The sequence below is a fragment of the Rattus norvegicus genome, chromosome 1 (assembly GCF_021556685.1).
Source record: "Rattus norvegicus strain SHRSP/BbbUtx chromosome 1, alternate assembly SHRSP_T2T, whole genome shotgun sequence".
Taxonomy (NCBI): domain Eukaryota; kingdom Metazoa; phylum Chordata; class Mammalia; order Rodentia; family Muridae; genus Rattus; species Rattus norvegicus.
The window spans coordinates 128,795,269-128,814,187 of NC_141534.1; the positions used below are offsets into that span (position 1 = coordinate 128,795,269).

The 18,919-nt window shown below is 39.7% G+C and overlaps 1 pseudogene; it reads right to left on the bottom strand.

The window, feature by feature from the left end:
- Window positions 1-16,525: 16,525 nt before the first annotated feature.
- On the bottom strand, window positions 16,526-18,188 carry LOC148007693 (non-POU domain-containing octamer-binding protein pseudogene; annotated as a pseudogene).
- Window positions 18,189-18,919: the final 731 nt, after the last annotated feature.

Below are 18,919 nucleotides of genomic sequence, written 5' to 3' on the forward strand. Positions count from 1 at the left end.
AGTATCAGGTATGGGAAGACATAGGAGAGAAGTCCAGAGGGCCAGAAAAATGACTAGAATATGTAGCAGTGTGGAGTAGGAAATTGGAAACCCCTAGAAATCCCAGAAGCCAGAGATTTGTTATGCTCCCAGGAGCATAAATATTCAACAGAGGGGAGGTAGAACCTGAAAAGACTACACTCAGTAGATAAGCATGGCTCTGAGTTGAGGAAAAGATTCATTCACCAATCTCAATTTTTTTAACACAGAATTGTTCCTGTCTAAGGGAAATGTAGGCACAAAAATAGTGGAGAGACTGAAGGAAAGGTCATCCAAAGAACTCCCCAACTTGGGATCCATCCCATTTGAAGATAACAAACACTGATGATGCCAAGATGTACTTGCAGACAGGAGCCTAGTATGGCTGTCCTCTGAGAGGTTCTGCTCGTACCTGTCTAAGACAGATACAGATACATACAAACATTGGAGTGAATCTAGAGACCCAACTGGAAGATGTAGAAAAGAGCTGAACCATCTGAAGGTGACTGCAATGCCATAGGGAAAGCAACTATGTAAGCTATCCAGTCCCCTCAGAGCTGCCAGAGAATAGTAAACCACAAACCAATGAATTTACATGGCTGGGTCCATGTCTCCTGCTACATATATAGCAGAGGAATGACTTATATGTCACCAGTGGGAAGGAAAGTATTTGGTCCTGTGGAGTCTTGATGCCTCAGGGAAGGGGAATGCTAGAGGAGTGAGATGGCAGTGAGTGGGGGAGTACCCTCTTAGACATACAAGTGAAGGAAGGGTACATGAAATTTGGGGTTTGCAAAGGGGAGACCAGGAATGGGAACAATATTTTAAATGTAAATAAATAAAATAATCAATAAAAAACATATCAAGATGTTTAACTCCAAGAAACCATACAAGTCAATTAAAAATGGGGCACAAAGCTGAACAGAATTCTTAACAGAGGAGTCTTGAATGGTGAGAAGCAATTAAAGAAATGTTTAGCATCCTTAGTCATGAGAAAAATGCAAATCAAGATGACACTGAGATTCCACCTTACACAAATATGAAGATCATGGAGAAAAAGGAAAACTCATTCATTGTAGGTGAGATTGCCAACTGGTACAACCACTCTAGAAATCAATCTGGTGGTTCCTCAGGAAATTAAAAATATTTCTACCTTAAGACTCAGCCATACTACTCCTGGGCATATTCCCAAAAGATGCTCTACCATATCATAAGGACACATGCTCCACTATGTTCATAGCAGACTTATTTGTAATAGCCAGAAGCTGGAAACCAACCAGATGTCCCTTATCTTAAGACTGGTTACAGAAAATGTGCTTACAAATGAAATAATATTCAGCTATTAAAAATGGGAATATCATGCATTTTGCAGGCAAAATGAAAGAATTAGAAAATATCATCCTAAGTGATGTAACTCATACCTAAAATGGCATGCATGGTATGCACTCATAGATTAGTGGATATTAGCCAAAAAAGTACAGAATATCTTGGTTACAAACCTCAGTGTATAAGAAGTGTAACAAACAGAAAGGCCCAAGTGAGGATTCTTCAATTCTATTTATAGGGCATCAAGGAAATAATCACAAGAGACAGAAGCGGGGAAGGATTTGGTGGGAGAGGGGAGCAAAAGGGAAAAGTGGAAGACTATTAAGTATGGGTGGTGGGACAAGAGAGAAGTCCAGAATGTCAAGAGAATGAATGGAAATAATCAGCTTCAGGTGTGGAGTGGAGGGACCCTCTAGAAAGTACCAGAGATCCAGAAGGTGAGAGACTTTAAGGCTCAATCATGGTGTCCTTAGCTTAAATGCCCAACATTGTGGAGAAAGAACTCAAAGAATCCACCTCCAGTTAGGTAGATATTGCCTCAAGTGGAGGAACTGGGTTACCAACCCACAGTCAAACTTTCTTACCCAAATGTGTTCCTGTCTAAAAGACCTGCAGGGACAAAAATGGAGAAGAGATGAGAAGAGATTTAATGAAAGACATTCCAATTAGAGGCCCAACTTTGGATACATTTCTTGGTCAGGATCAGTCATATACATTTCTTGGTCAGGATCAGTCACTGAGGCCTGACACTATTACTGATGTTATGATGTGCTTACAGATGGGAGCCTAGTATGGTGTCCTCTGAAGGACCCTACCAGCAGCTGACTGGGACAGAAGCAAATACATACACCCAACCATTGTACTAAAGTTGGGTACTTTAGTTGAATTAGGAGAAGTATTGAGGAAGCTGAAGGGGAAAGTGACCCCATAGGAACACTAGCATTCTCAACTACTCTAGACTCTAAGGAGTTCCCGGAGACTTAGCCAGAAACCAGGAGAATATTATGGGTTGGTTATCATAGCACATATATAGCAGAAGTCTGTCCTTCATCCTTGAGAGACTTGAGGCCTCAGGGAAGGGGGAGGCCAGGTGGATGTAGAACTCTCTCCAAGGCAAGGTGGATGAAAAATGGGATGAGGAACTGTGGGAGGTGGGACTTGTGGGGGGCAATGGCTAGAATGTAAATAAATAAATAAATATTAAAATACTGAAAAAAACCTTTTAAAACATCTTAAATATTGACTCTAATAAAATAAAAAAATTCCTTAGTTATTTCAAGAGGTAAGAATTAGGGCATAGTCACAATCAAATAACAGCTAAAATAAGCTCCTCTGCTTAAATAATTCTACTGTCCATTGTCTAGGATCTACTCGCATCCCTCTGCACCCCTTCCAGGGCATGTTCTCTGATCTGGGTCACTTTTCTCTTTCCACACACTGAAGCCTGGAGAGCTGTGCTAAGTTCAGGTTGAATCCACTCCATTGCTACTACTGTTCTTGCTGTTCATCCCATCGTAGTGACATCTCCAAAATGCTGAGATTTCTGCAACTGGGTTTCACATTGACAAATAGCCTTTCTGGGTTTCATTTTGGGGGCTCCAGCCCCTACCACACAGTGCCAGATCTCAGCTATTCCTCATAATCTCTTCATTCTTTCAAAATTAGTATTACTGTGCCAGAACCAATTTGCGCTGCCAGTAAAATGTACAACTTTGACTGCCTTGAAACACAACTTCCGTGTACTAACTCTGAGAAAATATTTCCCAGAAGATCTCATCTTAGTTTTGCTTGTGTGTTATTAATCTCCTTAAGTTTCTTGGATCCTGCTGACCAGCATTCATTACGAAACTGTGTCTTTAAATAAAAATTTCAGGTGTCAACTATATGGAAGTATGTGAGAGTCTTAGGCAGGTTCTCCAGCAGAATGTTTAAACTAATAATTATCAAGTGTATATACTATTACTCATATCTATGATTGATTATTATTTACAACATGGTGTGAAAACTGGAAACGTATCATAACCTCTGTAGAAATACTTTTCCTCCCCACTATAAATATTTTGCTGACTTTTCCCATGGCAGATTTCCTCTGTTAATATCTAAAAACTCTGAACTTTTAAATCCTAATATTATGTATCATTTTTAATTTCATTTTATATATCTTAAGTAACTTTCTCAGATGTCCACAACACAAACTTCAACAGCTCCTCCCATCTTATATGGAGCCTAAATTTACCGTAGGTGGTTGATTACTGAGATCAGTCATTGAAAGGTAAGTTCTTCAAATAAAGGAAGAGTCAAAAGCACATTTTTAAAAAATTTTTATTAGATATATTTCTTTACTTACATTTCAAATGTTATTCCCCTTCCAGGTTTCCTGTCCATAATCTCCCATCCCTTTCGCTCCCCCTCCCCCATATGGGTATTCCCCTCATACATCCCCCTGACTGCTCCACCATATTCCCCTGCACTGGGGGTTCAACCTTGGCAGGACCAAGGGATTCCCCTTCCACTGGTGCCCCAACAAGGTTATTCTCTGCTACATATGCAGTTTGAGCCCTGGGTCAGTACATGTATAGTCTTTCGGTAGTGGTTTAGTACCTGGAAGCTCCGTTGGTTGGCATTGTTGTTTTATGGGGTAGCAAACTCCTTCAACTCTTTCTATAATTCCTCTAGTCCTGTTCTCAGTTCACTGGTTTGCTGATAACATTGACCTCTGTATTTGACATGCTCTGGATGTGTCTCTCAGGAGAGATCTATATCCAGTCCCTTTCAGCGTGCACTTTTTAGCTTCATCAATCTTATCTAGTTTTGATGGCTATATGTATATAGACCACATATGAGGCAGGCTGTGAATGGCCATTCCTTGAGTCACTGCTCTAAACTTTGCTTTCATATCCCCTTTTATGGATATTTCCCCCTTTTAAGAAGTAGTGGGAGTATCTGCCTTTTGGTCTTCCTTCTTCTTGAACTTGCTATTGTCTGTGGATTGTATCTTGGGTAGCTTTTTGGCTAATATCCACTTATCAATGAGTGCATACCAAGTGTGTTTTTCTGTGATTGAGTTACCTCACTCAGGTTGATATTTTCTACTTCATTCCATTTGCCTATGAGTTTTATGAAGTCATTCTTTTTGCTGAGTAGTACTCCATTGTGTACATGTACCAAATTTTTGAATCCATTCCTCTGTTGAGGGGCATTTGGGTTCTTTCCAGCTTCTTGCTATTATAAGTAAGGCTGCTATGAACATAGTGGAGCATGTGTCTTTGTTTTATGTGTTGTATGTGGGAGCATCTTTTGGGTATATACCTGGGAGAGATATAGCTGCATCCTCAGGTAGTGGAAAGTCCAATTTTCTGAGGAACCTCTAGATTGGTATCCAGAATGGTTGCACCAGTTTGCAATCCCACCAACAATGGATGAGTGTTCCTTGTTCTTCACATCCTCACCAGCATCTGCTGTCACCTGAGTTTTTGATCTTAGACATTCTGACTGGTGTTAGTTGGAATCTCAGGGTTGTTTGATTTGCATTTCCCTGATGACTAAGGATGTTAAACGTTTCTTTAGGTGCTTTTTACAATTCGATAATCCTCAGCTGAAAATGTTTTGTTTAGCTCTGTATCCCATTTTTCATAGGGCTATTTGGCTCTCTGGAGTCAATAACTCTTGATTTCTTTGTATATTTTGGCTATTAGCCCTCTATTAGAAGTTGGATTTGTAAAGATCTTTTCCCAATCTGTTGGTTGCTGTTTTGTCTTAATGACAGTGTATTTTGCCTTATAGAAGGTTTGCAGTGTTATGAGGACCCATTTGTTGATTCTTGATCTTAGAGCATAAGTCATTGGTGTTGTGTTCAGGAAATTTTCTCCAGTGCTCATTTGTTCGAGACTTTTCCACACTTTTTCTTCTATTAGTTTGAGTGTATCTGGTTTTATGTGGAGGTACTTGATCCACTTGGACTTAAGGTTTCTATATGGTGATAAGAATGGATAGATTTGCATTCCTGTAAATGGTGACCTCCAGTTGAATGAGCACAATTAGTTAAAAATTCTATCTTTCTTCCATTGGATGGTTTTAGCTCCTTTGTCAAAAATCAAGTGACCATAAGTGTGTGGGTTCATTTCTGGGTCTTCATTTCTGTTCCACTGAATTCTGTTTCACTGTCTCTGTACCAATACCATACAGTTTTTATGACTATTGCACTGTAATAGTGCTTGAACTAAGGGATGGTGATTCCCTAAGAAGTTTTTTTATTGTTGCGTATAGTTTTTGCTATCCTGGGTTTTTTGTTCTTCCAAATGATTTTGCAAATTGCTTTTTGTATCTCTATAAAGAACTGAGTAGGAATTTTGATGGGGATTGCATTGAATCTGTAGACTGCTTTTGGCAAAATGGCCATCTTTACTATATTAATCCTGCCAATTCATGAGCATGGAAGTTCTTTCCATCTTCTGAGATCTTCCTCAATTTCTTTCTTCAGAGACTTGAAGTTCTTGTGATACAGATCTTTCACTTGCTTGGTTAAAGTCACACCAAGATATTTTATATTATTTGGGACTATTGTGAAGTGTGTCATTTCCCTAATTTCTTTCTCAGCCTGTTTACCCTTTGAGTAGAGGAAGGCTACTGATTTATTTGAATTAATTTTATACCCTGATACTTTGCTGAATGTGTTTATCAGGTTAAGTAGTTCTCCTGTGGAACTTTTGGGGTCACTTAAATACATTATTATATCATTTACAAATAGTGATATTTTTATTTCTTCCCTTCCAATTTGTATTACTTTGTCTGCCTTTCAGTGTCTGATTGCTCTGTCTAGACTTCAAGTTCTATATTGAATAAGTAGGTAAAGGGTGGGCAGCCTTGTCTAATCCCTGATTTTGGTGGGATTGCTTCAAATTTCTCTCCATTTAACTGGATGTTAGCTACTGGTTTGCTGTATATTGCTTTTACTGTCTTTAGATATGGGCCTTGAATTCCTGATATTTCCAGGACTTTTACCATGAAGGCGTGTTAAATGTTGTCAAATGCTTTCTCAGCATCTAATGAAATGATCATGTGGCTCTTTTCTATGAGTTTGTTTATATAGTGGATTACATGATGATTTTCATATATTAAACTGTCCCTGCGCCCCCTAGAATGATACCTACATGATCATGCTGAATTATCATTTTAATGTGTTCTTGGATTTAGATTGCAAGGATTTTACTGAGTATTTTTTGCATCAATATTCGTAAGGGAAATTGTTCTGAAGTTCTCTTTCTTTGTTGGGTCTTTGTGTGGTTTTGGTATAAGACTAATTATGACTTCATAGAATGAATTTGGCAGTGCTCCGACTGTTTCTATTTTGTGGAATAGTTTGGACAGCATTGGTATCAGGTCTTCTATTAAGGTCTGATAGAATTCTGCATTGAACCCATCTGGACCTGTGCTCTTTTTGGTTGGGAGACTTTTATTAATTGATTCTATTTCTTTAGGAGTTTTTAAGGGGTTGCTTAGATGGTTTATTTGTTCCTGATTTAAATTTGTTACCTGGTGTCTGTCTTGAAAATTGTCCATTTCCTCCAGATTTTCCAGTTATTTTAAATATAGGCTTTTGTAGTAGGATTTGATGATTTTTTAAATTTCTTGAGATTCTGTTGTTATGTCTCCCTTTTCATTTCTGATTTTGTTAATTTGGATACACTCTCTTAGTCTCTACTTAGTCTGGCTAAGGGTTTATATATCTTGTTGATTTTTTTCAAAAAAAAAAACAACTCTTGTTTCTGTTGATTCTTTGTATAGTCCTTTTCACCTCTACTTGGTTGATTTCAGCCCTGAGTTTGATTATTTCCTGCCTTCTACTCCTCTTGAGTTTATTTATTTCTTTTTGTTCTAGAGATTTTAGGTGTGCTGTCAAGCTGCTGCCATATGTTCTCTCCTGTTTCTTTTTGCAGGCACTCAGAGCTATGAGTTTTCCTCTTAGTACCACTTTCATTGTGTCCCTTAAGTTTGAGAATGTTCTATCTTCATTTTCATTAAATTCTAAGAAGTCTTTAACTTCTTTCTTTATTTCTTCCTTGTCTAAATTGTCATAGAGTAGAGTATTGTTCACCTTCCATGTATACGTGGGCTTTCTCTCATTATTTTTGTTATTGAAAGCCAGTCTTAGTGCATGGTGATCTGATAGGATGCATGGGATTATTTCTATCTTCTTGTATCTGTTGAGGCCTGTTTTGTGACCAATTATATGGTTAATTTTGGAGAAGGTACCATAAGGTGCTGAGAAGAATGTATACCCTTCTGATTTAGGATGTAATGTTCTATAAATATCTGTTAAGTCCATTTGGTTCATAACTTCTGTTAGTTTCTCTATGTCTCTGTTTAATTTCTGTCTACATTGTATATCTGTTGATGAGAGTGGGGTGTTGAAATCTCCTACTATTATTGTGTGAGGTACAATGTGTGCTCTGAGCTTTAGTAAGTTTTCTTTTATGAGTATAGGTGCCCTTGCATTTAGAGCATAGATATTTAGGATTGAGAATTCATCTTGGTGGATTTTTCCTTGAAACCTGTTTTGTCAGTTTACCTTTCTCAGCATAATGCCTAGCAGCAAGGTGAACCTATCAGAGTGTTTTCATTTCTTTGCCTTAAGCCTGTCTGCAAAACAAACTTGCATAGGAGTTTGCATTTCTCAGGTGGAGTCCTAACAGCACAAAGAAAACCAAGTCCAGATTTTTAGGTATGAAAGGGTTGACCTGTAACTGTAGCTTTGGCTTGAGAGAAGGGGATAGGGCTGAATTTGGTTTGCTGCTGCTAAACTGATTAACATTAACTCTATCACAGGTACCATAGAAGAAGAAATCACAAAAGATTGTATAACCCTAATGACCTCCATTATCCATTTATGAACTGATTAAAACAATAGAGTTTAACCCCATCTGTAAAGCCAACTTTGGCACCTCCATGGAAATTTCCATGACTTTGTTGGAAATGATATAGTTTTTATCAAGCCAGTTATACTAGAACAGTGGGAAATGTGAATAAATGTGAATTCCATGAACAAAATTCCAACCACTATACACTTTTATGGAATGAATTTTGAAATCAGAAATAATGTTGTTTATACTATCATAATGGTAGATAAAGCTTATACTAGACACACGTATGGAAATTTTAGTAGAAGCATTATCCATAGGCAAGCAAATATCAACCACCAATGTATCTCTGTAAGTAATTTCACAATGTTAACTTTTCTAAGATATAAGTGGTATGAAGTATTGGAATTGAGACCAGAACACCAGCTACCTTCCTAAGGGCAGCCTATTTAAGTTTATTTTCAGTTTCTGCTGTTGGAGGATTTGGCATTAAACAATAGCAATACTTAATTAAACTTTGGTGAGTTAAAGTCTATGTTTTTTAATCTCATGCATAGGTTTCACTCATAAGACCTTGGCCAGTTTGTTCATGAAAACATAGGCCCATATGATGCTAATCCTATAAATAGGACAGGAAGACCACTGACCCATATAATCATGTCAAAATTAATGGAAGTAGGAATTTATTTAAATGAAGTGATAGGTTTATATAAATACAGAGAGGGGATGTGTTCTATGGAGGTGTAGTGAGGTGTTAGGGAAGGGGATGTCTTTGTGGCCCATGCTGAGGTATCCCTTCCCCATAAGGGACCAGCCATAAGGCACTATAGTTTAGAATAGAGTTTATTCCATGCAAGGGAGGGGAGGTAAGAGGGTTGTAGAGAAAGACAGAGAGAGAGGGGGGGAAGGGAAGGGAAGGGAAGGGAAGGGAAGGGAAGGGAAGGGAAGGGAAGAAGAGAGAAGAGAAGAGGAGAGGAGAGGAGAGGAGAGGAGAGAAGAGAAGAGAAGAGGAGAGAAGAGAAGAGAAAAGAGAAGAGAAGAGAAGAGGAGAGAAGAGAAGAGAAGAGAAGAGAAAGAAAGCAGGAGCAGGAAGGCAAGAGCAAGAGAGGAACAAGAGGTGTGCAAGGGAGAGAGGAGGGGGCAAGCAGCCACTTTTTTTTGCCTTTAAGAGTAACTTAGATTTTATTTTGCAAGTTTATAAATACAGAATAAAAAATATTGGCTAGAAACATGTACACAAGAAATAGTGTTTTTTTTGCAATAATACTTTTTTTAATTAACTTGAGTATTTCTTATTTACATTTTGAGTGTTATTCCCTTTCCCGGTTTCCAGGCCAACATCCCCCAAACCCTCCCCCTCCCCTTCTTTGTGTGTGTTCCCCTCCCCATCCTCCCCCCATTGCCGCCCTCCCCCCAACAATCACGTTCACTGGGGGTTCAGTCTTAGCAGGACCCAGGGCTTCCCCTTAAACTGGTGATCTTACTAGTATATTCATTGCTACCTATGAGGTCAGAGTCCAGGGTCAGTCCATGTATAGTCTTTAGGTAGTGGCTTAGTCCCTGGAAGCTCTGGTTGCTTGGCATTGTTGTTCATATGGGGTCTCAAGCCCCTTCAAGCTCTTCCAGTTCTTTCTCTGATTCCTTCAACAGGGGTCCCGTTCTCAGTTCAGTGGTTTGCTGCTGGCATTCGCCTCTGTATTTGCTGTATTCTGGCTGTGTCTCTCAGGAGAGATCTACATCCGGCTCCTGTCTGCCTGCACTTCTTTGCTTCATCCATCTTGTCTAATTGGGTGGCTGTATATGTATGGGCCACATGTGGGGCAGGCTCTGAATGGGTGTTCCTTCAGTCTCTGTTTTAATCTTTGCCTCTCTATTCCCTGCCAAGGGTATTCTTGTTCCCCTTTTAAAGAAGGAGTGAAACATTCACATTTTGATCATCCGTCTTGAGTTTCATTTGTTCTAGGCATCTACGGTAATTCAAGCATTTGGGCTAATAGCCACTTATCAATGAGTGCATACCATGTGTGTTTTTCTGTGATTGGGTTACCTCACTCAGGATGATATTTTCCAGTTCCAACCATTTGCCTATGAATTTCATAAAGGCATTGTTTTTGATAGCTGAGTAATATTCCATTGTGTAGATGTACCACATTTTCTGTATCCATTCCTCTGTTGAAGGGCATCTGGGTTCTTTCCAGCTTCTGGCTATTATAAATAAGGCAAGCAGCCACTTTTATAGTGTCAGGCATACCTGGCTGTTGGCAAGTACTGCAGAGCATACCTGGCTGTAGCTAGGTTATCTATGGGGTGGGTTTTAGACAGAATTCTAACATTTATCTGTTTTGGTTTAATTAAAAAAGAAAAAAATAGAAAGAGTTTATGGTGAAGCAGAAATAGGGTCATTTTGATCTTTAACTACTTCCTGCTGGCTTTGAGGCAACATGTCTCTGGGGAACCTATGAAGATGGCTACGGCCTTAGGAGAATTGGCTATTTCCTTGTTGTGCAGGTTCTATGGATATGTCAGAAGAAACAGGTCTAATAGAAGCATCTGTGTCTCTGAGAGGAGATTGGAGCATCTGGAGATTGCTTTTCTGGAGCTGACCTAGATGTAATAAGTGTCTGGACTTGACAAGATTCTGAAACACACTGGATGGAGTCTATTTGGTCCATCAGAGATATATCTGCGTAGGTTTCCTGTAGCTTATAAATTTACAAGAGAGATAATGACATGAGTGAACAACATGAAAGATAAGCTTTTTGTGGAGTAGAAGGAATAAGGATTTGTGATTATATAGTTGGATTGTATAATGAAATGTTAATTGGAATCACACACCTTTAAAGGAACTCAAATAATGTTAGGACAGTGGCATAGCAAGAAGAGGAAATATGAAGGATTTAATCAATGGAAGCTAAGTTTAGGTAAAGAAGTAACTGATTACATTTGTGAAAGTCAAATCTATAAGAAATCTTGCAGTCTTATCTAGTTAATGAATTTATTAATGAGTAAATATACCTTAGGGTACGGATCTAGGTCTGCTTTCTATCTATCAAGCTACAGTTAACTTAGCTGTCAATGTAGTCAAAAGTCTGGGGTAGAACAGATTATAATCTAGCAGTCATATATAATTTAATAAATGACAGACTTCACTTATAGTCCAGTTTCTGGTGGTCTCTGTGGTTCCATGGAAACTTGGGTGGTCATTCTGACTTTCAAGCCCAGAAGACACAGGGCTTTTTTTTCTTCTGCGGAATAGTTATGTATGGCAGGAGAAATGGCTTACCTTAATTTAGAAAAATCAATTGACTCTGAGAGTATCTACTTTTGTCCACTGTTGTTTCTCAGTGGTTATCATATCACAACACAGGGAGTCTCTTGAAACTGTGTCCACATCTTCTGATACCTTATGGAGTAAACACACTTTGGGAGATTTTTATCTCTCATTTACTTAAATATAATAATAATTAGCAGACTTCTGTCAAGATCGAGGGCTACATCAATTGGATATATCTGAATAGAGCACACCATAATTTAATGGCAGTAGCAAAAATCATTATTTGTCAAGACAGGATAGGAACAAAAATCTTAAGTAACTTTGACAGGTTGGTTGTTTAAGTAGAGGAAAACATATTTTGCATTAACAGAGAAACATGTAGCTTTGCAATAGTCGAGAAACATTTTGCTTAGAGTTGGCATGGATCAGAATTGAGAGCTGGCAGCAGTGGCTTGAGGTCATGGTGACAGGAAGTGAGTTTGTACAAGTGGGTTCAGGCCTAAGACAGGAACTGAGCTGGCAGGCAAGCTGCGGGAGTGGCTAGACTGTGGAGGGAGGGAGAAACATGCATACACATGTGAAGTTGGGGCACCAGGCACATGTGCGGACTGAGGTAGAAAGAGGCTGTAGTCTGTAGGCTGAAGAGCACAGATTGCTAGGACCCTTGATAATGGCGTGCATCCCCAGGGAACATGGGGGCACAATGCTGCTGAAAGGCAATGACAGCAGCAGTTATGTCAAGGGGTGAAAGTGGTTCTGTGGCTTTCACTGCTCTGACATAAGCAGGTACAGCAGAACTTCCTCCTAGTAGCCAGAAGCCCTGGTCCAGGGCTTCTGGCTGCAGTCCAGTGCTGGCCCACACCACAGTGGGCAGGGAGAAGGGAGGCACAAAGAGGACAGTGTTCCATATCACAACATGCTATTCTTGTGGGGGGCAGCAGGGGCTTGCAGCTTACCTCCCAAGTCCCCTGCAGAGAGAGGGGGGGAGGGAGGGAGTAAGGGAGGAAGGAGGAGGAGGACGAAGTCGAGGACGAGGAGGACGAGGAGGATGAGGATGAGGAGGATGAGGAGGACGAGAAGGAGGAGGAGGACGAGGAGGAGGAGGGAGGGAGGGAAGAGAAAGACGAGGTGCGCATACAGGGGCATGAGTGAGCATGAACATGTGTACCCAGATGGTTAAGCCTGCATGCAGGATAATGGCTTCTCAGTGAACAGAATCCGAAGGGGACAGGGCAAAAGCTGCTTTTCTCGCAGCTACGGTGAGCAGCCAAGAAGGGGCAGGGATGGGAAGAACACCAGAAAATGTGAGAGAACCCAAGTGTAGGAGAGGCAGATGACCACATGCACATGGGAAAACAAGTCTCATGGATAAAGTCCCTGGCAGGACACAAGGGGCAGGTCTAGACACACTTTTCATCCTGCAAACCAGTAGCAGTATGAGTTCTATGGTAGGATTTATGGGGTAATTTATGCATGCTATCATATAATCTGCAAATAGTGATACCTTGACTCCTTCCTTTCCAATTTGTATGACTTTGACCTATTTTTCTTATCTAATTGTTCTAGATAGAACTTTGAATACTACATTGTGTAAACAGGAAGAGAATAGGCAGCTTTGTCTTTTCCCTGATTTTAATGGGATTGCTTAAAGTTTCTCTCCATTTAATTTGATGTTGGCTATTGGTTTGCTGTATAATATGTATATGCATGTGTCTTGAATTTCTGATCTTGCAAAAACTTTTAACATGAAGGGGCTTGTATTTTGTTCAAGATTTTTTCCGCTTCTAAAGAGATGATCATGTTATTCTCTTTTTAGTTTGTTTATGCAGTGGATTATGTTATCAAATGTATGTATATTGAAAAATCCCTGAATCCCTGAGATGAAGCTTACTTGAATGATGGTTTTGATGTATTCTTGGGTTGTTTTTGAGAATTTTATTGAGTAGTTTTTAAGTATTTTATTTAGTATTTATTTTATTTCATTTTCATTTTTATTTCATTGATACTTATTGAGCATTTTTTCATATGTGGAATTAGTCTGAAAATCTCTTTCTTTGGTCTTTGTGTGGCTTAGATATCAACATAACAGTGGCTTCATAGAATGAGTTTGGTAGTATTCCTTTTTTTAAATTTGTGGTATATTTTGAGAAGTATTTATACTAGGTATTCTTTGAAGGTCTGATAGAATACTACACTAAAACTATCTGGTCTTGGGATTTTTTATTTGAGATACTTTCAATGACTGCTTGTATTTCCTTAGGGGTTATGGGACTGTTTACATAGTTTACCTGGTTCTGAATCAACTTTGCTACCTAGTATCTGTCTGGAAAATCATCCACTTCATCTAGATTTTCCAGTTTTGGTAAGTATAGGCTATTAAAAGAGAATCTGATGGGATTTTTTGAGTTATCTCAGCTTCTGTTTTTATGTATCCCTTTCTTTTCTTTTCTGATTTTATTAATTTAAATACTCTGTGCCCTTTAGTTAATCTATCTAAGGGTTTATATATTGTGTTGATTTTCTCATAGAACCAGTCCTTATTTTTGTTGATTCCATGTGTACTTCTCTTTGTATCTGATTGGTTGATTTCAGGTCTGAGTTTGATTATATCCTGCTATCTACTCCTCTTGGTTGTGTTTCCTTCTTTTTGTTCTAGAGATTTCAAATACGCAGTTAAGTTTCTAGTGTAAGATCTTTTCAATTTCTCTATGTAAGTAGTCAGTGGTATAAGTTTTCCTCTTATCACTGCTTTCATACTGTCCCATAAGTTTGGCTCTGCTATGCCTTCATTTGCATTAAATTCTAGAAAGATTTCAATTCCTTTATTTCTTTCCTGATCAATTTTCACTGAGTAGAGAGTTATTCAGTTTTCATGAGTAGGAGCTTTCTGTTGTTTTTGTTGTTATTGAAGGCCAGCCTTAGTCCACAGTGATCATGGAATTATTTCAATCTCCTTATATCTGTTGAGACCTGTTTTGTTTCCAATTTCATGGTCAGTTTTGGAGAATGTACTGTGAGGTGCTGATCAGAAGTTATATACTTTTGTTTTAGGGTGAATTATTCTGTAGATATGTATTAAATCCAGTGTTTCATTACCTCTCTTAGTTTCACTGTGTCTGTTTAGTATCTGTTAACATGATCAGTTCCTTTGTGAGAGTGGGTTGTTGAAATTTCCCAGTATTATTTGTGATGATCAATGAGTGTTTTGAGCTTTAATAATGTTTATTTTAAAAATGTGAATAACCTTGCATTTGTAGTGTAGATGTTCAGAATTGAAAATTCATCTTTCTACATTTTCCTTGGATGAGAAACATTTTGCTTAGAGTTTGCTTAGAGTGTCCTTCCCAATTTGTTTTGATTACTTTTGTTGAAAGTCTATTTAATGAATATTAGGAAGTCTACTCTAGCTTAATTCTTGGACAATTTGCTTGAAAAAAATTTCCAGCCTTTTATTCTGGCGTAGTGTCTGTCATTGATATGTGTTTCCTGAATGCAACAACATGCTCAGTCATGTTCGGTCTGTTAACCTATATCCTTTTACTAGGGAACTGAGTCCATTGATGCTGGGAAATATTAAAGACTAATGATTGTTTGTTCTTGGTATTTTTGTTGTTAGTCGTAGCATTGTGTTCCTATGGTTCTTTACTCTTAGGTTTCTTGTGAGATGATAATTTCTTGGTTTTTTCTTGGCACAGTTTCTCTCCTTGTTTTGGAATTTTCCATGTATTATCCTCTGTTGGGCTGAATTAATGGAAAGATATAGTTTAAATTTGGTTTTGCCATGGAATGTCTTGGTTTCTTCATTTATGGTAATTTAGAGTTTTGCTGGGTAGAGGAGTCTGGGCTGCCATTTTTTTCTTCCAGTCTGTATGACATCTATGAAAGATTTTCAGGCTTTTAGTCTCTATTGAGAAGTCTGGTGTAATTCTGGTAGGTATTTCTTTATATGTTACTTGGCCTTTTCCCCTTACTACTTTTAATATTCTTCTTCTTATGGAAATTTTCTTCTATGATTTTGTTGAAGGTGTTTCCTGGCCTGTTTAGCTGGGAATATCCTCTCTTCTGTTTCTATTATTCTTAGGTCTGCTCTTTTCATTGTGTCCTGAATTTCCAGGATGTTTTGGGTTAGGAGATTTTTATGTTCTATATTTTCTTTGACTGTTGTCTTCTATGTTATCTTATATGCCTAAGATTCTCTCTTTTATCTCTTATACTCTTTTTTTAAAGGCTTCAAATGTACTTTAATAAGGTGATGCTGCATTACTGTTCCATTTCTCAGAAAAAATTTCAAATTGAAGGTATCAGGAAAAAATCATAGTACACCAATTTTTAAATGCACAGCACAACTACCTAAGATAGGCAAGACTAAGAGCTACTGTCAGACCTTCAACACACAGCAATCCTGTTCCCAAGATTGTACTAGGCCTGTCAAGAAAAGCTGTGGACAGCAACAGCAGACACATGAAAGTGTAGTCCTTACCCAAGAAGAAGATGGAGGCAAGTTAACACAAGATTTCTTCTAAGATACACTAAAATGAAAACCTCTAAGAGAACACATCTTCCTTACGACATGAAGGGATCATATATGAGATATAACAGAACCATATGTATGCTGTAACCTCTGTGGACATTTGTCTGAATTCTCACCTGGGAGTGAATAGAGGAATTGGGCTGTGTCATTGGAGGATGTTTAGGTTTTGTGGTATACATGGCAGTGTCTCTGGGGTTGAGGGGAATAAAGATAAAAAATTAAAAGATGAGAGAGAGAGAGAGAGAGAGAGAGAGAGAGAGAGAGAGAGAGAGAGAGGAGAGAGAGAGAGAGAGAGAGAGAGAGAGAGAGAGAGAGAGAGAGAGAGGAGGAGAGGAGAGGAGAGTAATGATCAAGATTAATGGAACTGAGTCCATTTTCCTGTGGTTCTCCAGGCCCCCAACAATCAATATACTTCAGGAATGCACCAGACAGACTTGATAACGCACTATACCTCAGACTTTGATTTGTTAAATACCACTCCTCCCTTGCCCCTGTGCTGTAAAGCATACTCCCTAGAATAGAACAAGCAGGGAAGACCTATCTATTGGGAAGAACCATTAACACTTTTCCATGGTAGAATTCTGGCTAGTCCAAAAAGGGCCCTTCTTTTAAGGGCTGCAGGAAACTAGACAATGCAACTTTATCTAATATCGGCAGCGTTTATTTGGAGCAAATTCAGCTCCAGGAGCTGGACGGTTGAATGCAGGAGGAGTTCCACCAATTGCTCCAATTCCTTCCATTGTAGCAGCTTGGCCAAAGCGTTCAGTTGTTGGTGGAGTCAGTCCAAGGGTTCCATCTGGCATCATAGTCATCATAGTGGCAGGTCCTGGAGGAGCTGGAGTACCAGGTGGCACAGGAGCAGGGGGCATGGTGCCTCTATTGTTTATGTCCATAGCACCTCCCATAGCCATTTGGCCCATCCGTATCTCTTGCTCTCTTACATCAGGGAAGGTTCCCTTGAGTCCTTCCTGCTGCCGTCGCATCATTTCTTCTTGCTGTCGCCGCATCTCTTCCTCATGGCGCTTGCGTTCCTCTTCCTGCCTGAGTTGTAACTGCTTTCTTTTCTGAACCTCTTGGCTATGCAGCTCCTCCATTCTTCAAAGCTCTTCTTGACATCTCATCAAATCCTGCCTCATTAGCATAACCTGGTGCTCATGGCGTGCTACCTCCATTTCGATCTCCAGCTTCTCATGAGCCTCCTTGATGTTTCGATCCACTTGATCCTGCTGTTGCTTCTCCATCTCAATGAGAGCCTTCCAGTGCATGGCATACTCATATTCAAAGGACCCAGTCAGGGTGGCTGTTCTCTCTCCTTGTGAAATTGCTGGTTTTTTATAACCAGCTTCTCTGGAAGTCCCTCTTCATCATTTAACTTGTCTATAGGCTCCACAGTCACAGGCTGAGGAAATGTGGTTAGCAAGAAGGAGCCTTCACTGCATCTGTCCAGAGCTTTCCGAGCAACTGGCTTCCCTGAGAACTCAACAATGCCTTTCCCCGAGGGTCTTCCTTGGTCATCCACAATGACTACAGCCCTCTCCATCTGGCCAAACACAGAAAAGTCTTCTTCCAGCAGTTCGTTGGACACGTACTGAGGAAGGTTGTGAACCGTAAGGGATGCACTATGACAAGCAAAGCGCACTCGCAGCTGCTTTCCATGGAGTGGCATGTTGTCCAGCTCCACTTTGGCAATTTCCGCTAGGGTTCATGTTTCCAAGCGAATAAAGCCAAAGCCTTTATCCTTATGAATGAAAACTTTGCCTGCTTTTCCATATTTCTCAAAAAGTTTCCTCATTTCCTCCTCAGTGATGTCAGGGGGAAGATTGCGCACAAAGAGACGGCTACGTTGGGTAAAGGTCTTCTCTCCTGATTTCCTAAAATTCTTCAGGTCAATAGTCAAGCCTTCATTCTGGCTGCTGGCCTGCTGTCCATTTGCAGGTATTGGTGGGGGTGGCTGCTGCTGCTCCTGCTGCAGCTGCTGCTGCTATTGCTGATGGTGCTGCTGGTGGTGATGCTGATGGTGCTTCCTTGGAGTATGATTCTGCTTCTCCAAGTTAAAGGTTTTTTTGCTCTGCATTTTTGCACCCTTAACTTCGATTTGAACACAGTCAAGTGTCTGTCTCCCAGTCCTAACTCCGACTGCCTCTGCCCACAGTTCTTTGCTCAGACTAAGGGCGTCGCTGCATGGCCTCCACCATCCAGAGAAAAGACTATCTCTTGTATTCTGTTGGTGATAATTGCAGCTATGACTCCTGATCTCTTTCCTAGGTTTTCCATTCCCAGGGTTGTCTCCCTTTATGATCTCTTTATTGGCTGTATTTCCAGTTTTAGATCCTGGATGGTTTTGTTCCATTCCTTCACCAGTTTGAGTTTGTTTTCCTGTGTAACTTTAAGGGATTTATGTGTTCCCTTTTAAAGGGCTACTACCTGTTTTCCTGTGTTTTACTTTATTTCTTTAAGTGAGTTATTCCTATATGCCTTAACATCCTCTCTCATCTTCATGATAAGAGATTTTAGGTCAGAGTCTTGCTATTCAGCTGTGGTTTGCTTTGGTTGGAGAGCTGGGTTCAGATCATTCCAAGTGGAATTCATTTCACTAGTAGATGTTCTTGCACTTTTCCCACACCATCTGTTTATTTCAAGTGTAAACTGGCCTTGATGTTTCCTCAAAGATCCTGTCCTTCCTATGCACCTATCAGCCTAAGTGTGACAGAGTTTCTGAAATTCAGATTGGGAGGGGTCTGGGGCATCTGCCCTGTCCCTGGCCTAGTTTGTGCCAGAGGAAGATATGTGTCCAACAGGGCAGGGCAGATAGGATCAGCCTCTACTGTGCTCCATTGTGTTCCCTGATTGGCCACACATTAAGTGGGAGTGTGGGGCGGCAAATGTCCCACAGGTTAGTGTGGTTGTGTTGGA